The 9,534-nt window shown below is 46.3% G+C and overlaps 1 pseudogene; it reads right to left on the bottom strand.

Annotated features, from left to right (window-relative positions):
• Positions 1-1,213: 1,213 nt before the first annotated feature.
• On the bottom strand, positions 1,214-1,663 carry LOC120608961 (histone deacetylase complex subunit SAP18-like; annotated as a pseudogene).
• Between the last annotated feature and the right edge of the window lie 7,871 nt (positions 1,664-9,534).

Raw genomic sequence — 9,534 nt, 5'->3', positions numbered from 1 at the left:
GCAACAAAACATGTGTGTTTGTGGGGGTGGGGAGCAGGGTGGAGGGAACATGTCCACTCAGCAAAGGAAGGAAGAGCTCAAGGCTATAGCAGTTTCAAAAGCACAGTTAAAGATTAGCATTCAAAAAGCAGTTATAGAACATATGTCCGGTTTTCTGCCAAGGGAGTTTATTTATAAATGGTATTTTACTTACTCCTCACATAGCCTTGTAAGGTGGGCATTGTTATCCTGTTTTCCACGTAAGTCTTGGAGGAGTTAAAAAGTGTGCTCAGGATCACACAGGTACTGAGCAATAGATGTTAATTCAGATTTGCCTCCTGCACAGCCGTCAAGTCACACTTCCTCCCTTGAGACTGTAATGTAATTCAGGCCAGTAATGGATGCTGGGTGCTACATGCAAAGATGAAGATACAGTCCCTGCATTTGGGGAGTGAATCCCATCAATAGATATTACCAATGCACTGTGGTGGGTTCTAGGTACTTTTGCTGTAGCATCTTTGCCACACTTTTTTTCACTGCATAATTAATTGGCTACAAGGCAATTTTGCCATAAAAAAATATGACTTGTTGACAGTTTATTGGTTGGGTTTTTTTCGTCAGTTGGGTTTTATTTCTCCACCGATGAAGTTCTTGCGGTTGTTCTCATTTTTACATTACATATAAATCTTAGCTATTCCTTATAATGGTCTATATAGCGACAAGTAGACATGGTGGTCTTAAAATAGTTAACATTTCTTCCAAAGACAATGATTTGCTCCAAGAGTTGGTTTCTCATTTTGAAACACACTACATTGGGAGAAGACAGAGAGACTGAGGGCCCTCATTGGAGGCACAGAGTTGAACCCACATTTCCCATAGAGTGAAGACAAGTGCTTAAATACAATAAAACCAGTTAAAATAAAACCAGTTATTTGTGCAGTATTGCCATGGATCTACACACATTTAAAATGTACTCAAATATTTTGCATTTCACAATAAAGTGTTTCTAATTTTGTTATGTCCTTTTTAATGTCCCTCTTTTATTTTTCATGATTTTATCTGTTTTATGGCAAAATTGCCTTACAGACAATTAGTTATGCAGCAAAAATGCAGCAAAAATGCTTGCAGCCAAGATGTCTATGGTGAAGATGCTTATAGTGAAAATATGGATATGGTGAGTGCTGAGCTAAGGAGCATCACTTTTTTTTTTTTTCTGAGAAACAGTCAATAAAATTTAATATGGCCTCATGCACCCAGAAGGAGGCGGTGCCCGATTTGGAGGGGTGATGGCTATGTCGAAGTAGTCTCCGATCTGGAACTTCTGCGACTGCAGGGTCATGGCGTCATTGCTCCCCTTCCTCCCAGGCATGGTGCTGCCAATCTCCTTTACTCGATAGCCAGGTCTTTTAATATCCGTAAAGACAATTGCAAAATTGAAGTGCGTGCCCTTCTTTCTAGCTTCTGGGTAGACTTCTGTCACTAAACTCATCAGCTCTTTTAAGGTTGCATCCATCCAGGTGTAGATCTACAGCTCGCTGGACGGCACGTTGCCGCAGGAGAACTCGTCCATGCAGCGCTGGCGGCCGTTGTTGGTGGTGAACACGCACAGCAGCAGCGGGCATATCTTCTCCCAATGGATGAACTTCTCGGGCTCCTTCTTGATCTCCTCCTGGGTGACGCGCAAGCAAGGGATATATACCCGAATTTAGAGGTGCTAGAAGGGATTTCTGGAAAACTTGTATATGAGCTAGGTTGTGAAGGGCACATAAGAGTTGGCCAGGCAAGAAAGGGTAGAAAGGTGTTCCAGGCAGAGGTTCCTGCATGAGTAACCATGCAGAGGCACAGACCAGCATGCCATGTTTGGAGAACCAGATTTTTAGCCCACCTATGGTATGGAGCTCAAGATAGGGAAGAAGATAGAGCTGGAGAAATGGGCAGAATCTTGGGTATGGCCCCAGAGGCTTAGGTTGTATCCTGTGAGTAATAGGAAGCCATGGGAAGGTTAAAAGCCAGGAAACCTCTTGCACACACTCACAAACACACACATGTGTGTGCACACACACGCATGTACATACTCAAATTGAGAGAGAGAAGCCTTCAGCTGCATCGTTGAGAATGGGTGGGTGTAGTGGTAGGTAGCCATGTAAGAAGAGAGTTTAGAACACTTGTTCAGAGGTTATTGAATAGTCTTGGCAAGAGCTAAGAGGGCCCCAAACTCAGCTTGCTATAAATCTGTATCCTGGGCTCCTAGCACAGGGCCAGGCTTCAGTGAAAGATGGTCCAGAGGGTGAGTTCTGGAATCAGGCTCCAGCAGTTACCAGCTGTGCAGCCTGGGTGTTATTTCACCTATATGTTCCTTGAATTCTTCTGCTTTCAAATAGAGTTAACACTAGCACTGGATTATAGTAAGGATTGAGGGAGGAGTAAGCAATGAAAGGAGTACAGCGTAGTGTCGGGTGTCCCAGTCACAGCTCAGTAACTGTGTGGCTTGCTTGTGTGAAAGGGGTACCTCTTACCATCCCTGTGAAGGCTCCACTGCCTATTCTTCAGTGCCCCCTCCCCCATCCCCACCCAAGCCTCAAAGGAGGGGGTGGGCAGTTTAGTATTAAATGGCCTGGATGAAATGCATTCTGCTGGCAATTGCCTTCATTGCCTGCTGTAAAAATACATCTATATTTAAATATGCTGGGATAATTCTTAAGTTTTATTAGTACTTAAATATTTTGGCATGTTTATTTCTCTGGGAACAATTATGGAGGTTTCATTGTTTTACTCACAAAAAAGAGACTAAATCTCCTTTTACAATAAACCCGTGACAGGTTGAATATGGCGTTATCCCCAGCGTGTGTCCTATTATTGTCTAGTCAGCTCTTGGGGTGCACAAGCAGAACTGGGGAGGGCGGGTGATGGTCCTCAGAGTGGTGCCTTGTCCACGGCCCCAGATATCTCCTGTTTACCACTCCCCACCTGCTCTCTACCTTCTCCTCTGTGGCTGCCTGGTGGACCTGTGTTCTCTGGCTTCCCATCAAGTTTGGCCAGTGGGAAGGCTCCAGCAAGAGATCCAGGGAGGGAAGAAAGGGAAATCGAAGTATTAGGTTGCTGGCTTTCTCCCTTTGGGGTCACCAGGGGCTCCTGTCTGGCCAACCAGATATCACCCTAGGCCTCACTGTCTCCCTATTGTCATAACTGCTCTCTCCTCCTGTGCCATCAGATCCAGTGTGAGAAGGGCACCCCATTGCTACTGCCTTCTACATGCCACACTGTCTCCATGGTTTTCTTCCACCCCGGCCCTGCTTTTGTAAATGGTCCCTTATTAGCTTCCCCTTAATGACCTCATCTGAGTGAGCCAGCTGTCTCCTGTAAAGACCCTGATGGACATGACGCCCTCCTGAGGTCTTTGCCACTGAGGAAGTACACATGCATCAGGCACTTTGGTTAATGCTCGTAACAACCTCGTAAGTGGAGAGGGAGGGCAGTCTGCTTTCTCTTGTTTTACTGAAAAAGACACCAAGGCCCAGAGAGGTTGCCTGTTCCTCCCAATGTCACACAGCTAGTAAGCAAAGAAAGCAGAATTAAAGACCAAGGCCATTGAGCGCAGGCGCCAGATTCTTCCTACCCCTTCACAGCTGGCAGTTGTGGAAAGTCTGAGAGAGTGATGGGGAAGCATTGAGGTCAGTTGTTCTTCCACCTTGGAGGAGATCCCACTCTCACTTGCTGTGCAAAGTGCTGGCCTCCTTCCTGGGACAGATGAGAGTATGGAATGGGGGAGGTATAGCTAAGTGATATGGGAGAGACTGAGGACTGGTTCAGTCCCTGTTTTAGCTTTGTGACTTTGAACAAGTTACTTAAACTCTCTGGGCCTCTGTTTCTCACTTGTATCATTAAGATAATACTTGCTGGGCAAGGCTCAGAGCCAGAATGACCACTTTAGCCTTAAAGTAATAATAATGAAGGATTACTGAGTATACACCTGGGTCTAAAACTATCCTAAGCACTTATGTGTAACGTCTGGTTGAAGCAGCTATCGCTATTATTAACTGTTTGACATGATACAGAAATGAAGGCACAGAGAAATTAAGTAGACCTTTCCCTCCTGTAATCGCTGGCGTTTGAACACAGGCCAGTGGGCCTCTTTATCGAAGAGGAGCTTCACGGGGGCATAGGGTACAACCAGTTCAAGCAACTTTACAGGTGGAGATGTGAGACCCGGGCAGAGTAAGCACCCTGGCCAGGATCACACAGGAATAGGAAGCCAGTCCTCCAGACTCCAAATTCAGTTTGTCACTTGTGGAGTTACCAAAATACAACCAATTAAGGATCAGTCTCCAAGTGGTCAGTCTCTCCTTCACTCCCCTTCCATGTGAATGGAGGAACCACTGACCCATTCAGCTATGGCATCTGGGGTGGCCCCGGGCCCTCCTGTACACCAGCCCTGATGCATGTGTTTAAGGGCAGAGCTGGGACCCAGCAGGAGCGTTTTTCTCATGAACAGCTGGGCTGCACTGCCCTGATCTCTGGTTTGTGGATGAACCAGCCCCCTACCCACCCCACGTGTACATTGACCTTAGGCCCTTTGAGGGCAGGAGAAGGCCTGGCCTGGCCTAGGAAAGGGAGGAATAACAGTGGGCCAGCCAGAACAAATGCCAGCCGTAAACACCAGTGCAGCTATCCTGGAGCCAACAGAATTTATTGTCGAGACGCAGAGAGAAATGCTTGCAACAGGAAATACAGCAGATGCTCCATAAACAGAAGCCATTGCTTTATTTGTAAATTTCATGAGCTCTGGTTTCCTCCAGGTTGTGACATTTTCGACATTTCAATCCTTTACGGCAGGCACATGGTGGAAATTTCATTACTGCAAATCTAGGTGCAGGGAAAATGCCAACCACTATGTGGAGAGATTTAATTCAATCCTTCAAACACTGGGTGAGCAGCCCTTCTGCACACGGCACTGGGAAAGAGGCAGAGGAGAATACAGCAGGCTCTGTTATCAGGGAGACCCCAGATCAGGGGGAGAAGCCACACAAACACACCAGGGTAAATAAATCAGGAAGAAAGAAACTCTCGGTGCAGGGACAGGAGGCTGCACTGAACAGTGGAACAACATACAGGCTTGAGTGCAGGCACTTTTTCCATTTCTCAGCTGTGTGATGTTGGGCAAGTCAGCTAACCCACTGCACTGTTTCTTATCTGTTAAAGGGGAATATTAATATTGATCCTAAGGGGTCGCTGTGGGCACTGAGGTCCCACACTGTTGAAGCAGCTGCACAGGGTTTGGCACTATATATTGTTCTCCTCACAGCATTAGTTGGCCTGGGGATCCAGAGGAAGGAAAACTCGCTCCGGTTTGAGTGGTCCAGAAAGGCTTCATAGAGGAGGTGGCATGGAGCTGTCTTGAAGGGTGAGAGGGGCTTCGAGAGGTGGAGATGGCAGAGGAAATAGCCCATGGGAAAGCAAAGAGATAGAAGGAAAGGTCTGTGGGGTTACAGAAAGAAACCATAGGTAACAGAGAAGAGTAGGGGTCTCTGAATGAATGAGGGGAGCCTTGAAGAAGATGACCATGACAGCCAGTGTTCCATGGGTTTTTGTTGATCATTCCTGTGAACGTATCATAATTTTGAGTGGGAATAATGGCTTTTATCTAAAGAATATCATCTGATCTGAGTCAAGAAGCAAATTCCAACAGAAGATACCATGTGGCTCCTGCTCATGGAGAAGTGGAAAAGGAACTCTAAGTGGGGTGGGCCTAGGAAGGCAGTAAGAAAAGCAGAGTGGGCTGAGCACAGGGTGGGCCGTAGACTAGACAGGCAGCCTCTCTCAGGCAGAGCACTCGGGCAAGGGTGTCTGGCTCCTGCTCAGTCTGGACTACTGGGCAGAGGCCACTTCCCCTAGCCTAGGAGTTATTAGGAGAAGAAAGGGATTGTTGGCAGGGGGGTGAGGGAAAAGGGAGGCCTGAACTAAGAGCCTTGGGGAAAGAGGGAGAGAGGGAGAAACATCTTTTTTCTCACTCAGATGGCTCCTTAGGGGCCCTGGAAACTCTCTAGACCAGGTCCAGGGAATCTGGGCCCAGGCCTGGCCAGGTGGGCTTGAGATAAGTCAGAAGCGTACAGGCATTATTTCCCACTCTTGACAATCTGGCTGTGACCCCACTCCCAGCTCTCTGTCAGGCCTACTTTACAAAGACTGGAAAGGAAACCAGTAGCAGAGCCTCCACTGGCAAAAGAGACCCCAGCTCTCATTATCCAGTCATTGTAGACAGAGCTGGGGGAGAAGATGATAGTCTAAATTCTTCTCTTTTACAGGTAGGAGAGACATTTCAGTTCCAGTCTGCCAGAACGAGGCTGGGTTTAATGTTAGAGAACAGTCTGTTCTGAAGGCCCCAAGAATGCTGTTCCCGGAGAAAAGCGTGTTCTCTCCCCAACCCTGGCTCCCATGCACTTGTTTCTCAGCTTAGCGGTGTGTGTGGTTGTGATAACTAATTCCTAGAATGGAATCAAGGAAAAACTTCTCTTGTCCTCTCCCAGGGTATCCATTGTACAGATGGCAAGATTGAGGCCATCCAGAGCAGAGAAGGCACAGCTAGATGGAGCAGAGCCCATATCAGAGCTAGGACCCAGGTCCCCTCCCTCCCAGATGTCTCTATTCTGGATGAGGTTATTTGTGCCCCAGAACTCAGAAATGAACTTCAAGGAATCCTCCCTGACATCTGATGTAAAATGTCGGTTGTCTGTGCATTTTTCTGGAGAGAGGACCTACGGCTTTCATTGGGTTTCTTGATGGTTTATATCTTTATTCCCCAAAATGTTTTAAGAAAGAATAATTAACAGTAGGCACTCATCGCTGTGTTCTGCAAGTTTGCATCCCTCAGCCTGGAGGCAGGGAGCCCTCATAGCCCTCCCTGATAGGCGGGAGGCAGGTCCTATTTTCAGTCTGGAAGTCTACTGTCTTCACAGTGATGGCAGGTCCCCCTCCGTGTCTCTGACACATTTTCCTGGGCCCTGAGCAGGAATAGTAACACATGCTTGCTCACATTTCCTCCTCTAAGTTCATCCCACACAACAGCCCTCTCCCTCAGAACCCTGGGAACCCATGGTGGAGTTGCTGCCTTGCCACACCCGCCTCCCTCTTCATTTTTGCCTGAAATACTAGGAGAGCTTTAGCCTCATTTGGGGTAGCCTTGTCATTTTATAGTCGCCCAGAAAAGGGAAGGACCATTCTTGCATTCACAGCTGTTCTAAAGTTAAAATATGATTAGGGAACTCAAGCAGGCTACTGGATTCATTAGAGGTTCTTCCTCCACCTAGAGGCCCCATGTGCTCTAACTTCGAGGTTGAGCATTTTGAGGGCGGGCCAGTATGCAGAACACTGCAATGGGCTGCTGGACTGAGCTGCTCTTGTGGCTCGCAGGCTGTGGATTCCTATCATGAGGGGTGCAGCCTAGAGAACCTCTTCCTGCCCAGAGAACCATGTGAACCACACACAGACGGGCTTGATAAACCAGGACTGACAGAGAACACAAAAGGACTCAGTTCATTCACCAGCTCATTTATTCATTCAACCAATATTTATAAAGTTGTTATAGTACATTATATTCCACGGGCTAGTGAGGCAATGATGACCAAGGTAGGCCCTGAAGTCCTAAGACTTACACTGTTATAGAATAAGAGCACAATCGAACTTCCACTGTAGAAGAACTCTATGTGGTTCCTTACAGAGTTTACAGCAGCATAATTATATTCAGCAACCTAAAGATGATGTACAGTGGGACTTGCTATTAACTTTAAGTTTCTTCTCCTCATTCAGTAATTGGTGAAACCTTTAGCCCAAAGTAGCTGCTGGAGCCTTCCCTTCCTCCCTCCCTTCCCTCCTTCCTTTAGGAATTAATAAGTACCATATGCTAGGGAAGATGCTGAGAATACAAAAGTTGGTTCTAGAGAGGAAGTCAACTGGAAATCAGATCATTATAATGCAGTGTGACAGTGCTCTGGTGACAAGCAAGCCCAGGGTATTATGGAAGCCCAGAAGAGGGGACCCCAACACCCACTGAAACATCTTGGTCAGCTTCTACAGGGAAGTTTTGTTGGAGCTCCTTCTTTCACCTTGCTAAGCATCTACCGTATTCTAGACACTGTGCTAAGGGCTAGATGTGGAATGATGAGGAGGACAAGCCAGATCCCTCTATTCCTAAAGGGCTTGCCCAATCCCAGCTGGATATTTCTGCTAGCATTGTGTGGCTCCTGGCCCCTCCTCTCTGTGTCCCTGGCCTCTCTTGTCCAACTGGTCTGGGTTGGACTGCCTCATCCTCCTTCAAAAGGCTTACTTACTCATAGGGAAAGTATGTTCATTTTCTGCCCTTGGAACTGCTCAGAATTATGGTATTTACATAATGCCTTTCTAGTGTTCCACTACTTTCTAGAACTCAGAGCCTGCTTCTGTATATATATATACCCTGCGGAGGGCCTGTCCCCAGTGACCCATTGCACAAGAAATCCTACAGGGTCTGCTCTGGTCCTTTCAGAGCCACCTCTGTGTCCTGCCATGTTACAAAGGCAGTAGAGGACCAGGTGCAAGCAGGAAGAATAACTTCTGGATTGAATCCAAAGGAAGCATTTCCTCCACTGTCCAGAGGTGTGTCTCCTACACCCCTGCCTGTGTCACTCCACTGTTAAAGTGCTCTGAGTTGGCAGCACTGGGTTTTAAATCATGTGGCCTCTATATGCCATTGGTGAAATTCAGAAGTGAAATCAATTGAAACTGTTAATTAAACACAGTTCAGGCATGGAGTGGTTTAAATAATATAAGCAATATGACCACTGCACTTAGCAATAGATATTTGTTATTTTTAAATAAGACTTTATTATTCCAAACCAAATTTCAATTAAAAAAAAAAACAAAACTGAAAAATGACCAATTTCTCACTTATCAGTCTGCTATTGTTCAAGTGGAGCAACAGAATTAAATTAAAACTTGGGTTTTACACCCCTAGAAGCAGTGTCTGGAAGTCAAGGTACAAATACTATTTATTCATTGTGAATGTGCTGTGTCATCCTGAGCAAGTCACTTAACGTCTCTGTTCTAGTCTTCACATCTATGAAATAGGGATATTACTTGAATTGTGGGAATGGCAAACAAAATTTAAAAAGTGAGAGTGGTTTTTACATGCTATCATTTGATCATTTGTTTGGTTTTTTTTTTTTCTTTTGTAGCTCTCTTTGAACCACTTGGGATTGGAGGCTGGGATAAAAGCTGAATTCTGCACAGACATGAGGGGTCACTTCCCACTGCCTTAATCTCATAGGGAGACCCAGTTCCAAGAACTGAGAGGCCTCCCCTACAGGGGGTCTAAAGGTAGGCAGAGGACGTGTCTACCCTTCAGTCTCAAGATTTCTACACTTCTACATCCAAGGCAAAATGCAATTTTTGAGGGTCCCAGAGTTTGTTTCGGGTTTGGGATGAAAGGGACAATAGGCAGGTTTACCTTCAAAAGCCAACCCTGACTTCTGTTGCTTCCTCACTCCATCCCGAGCCATCACTTTGAATTATACATGAAGTGTT

This window comes from Pteropus medius, unplaced genomic scaffold, assembly GCF_902729225.1.
Source record: "Pteropus medius unplaced genomic scaffold, Ma_sr-lr_union100, whole genome shotgun sequence".
Classification (NCBI taxonomy): Eukaryota; Metazoa; Chordata; class Mammalia; order Chiroptera; family Pteropodidae; genus Pteropus; species Pteropus medius.
The sequence above is the reverse complement of the archived record's forward strand: the minus strand, read 5'-3'. Positions and strand labels throughout refer to the sequence as shown.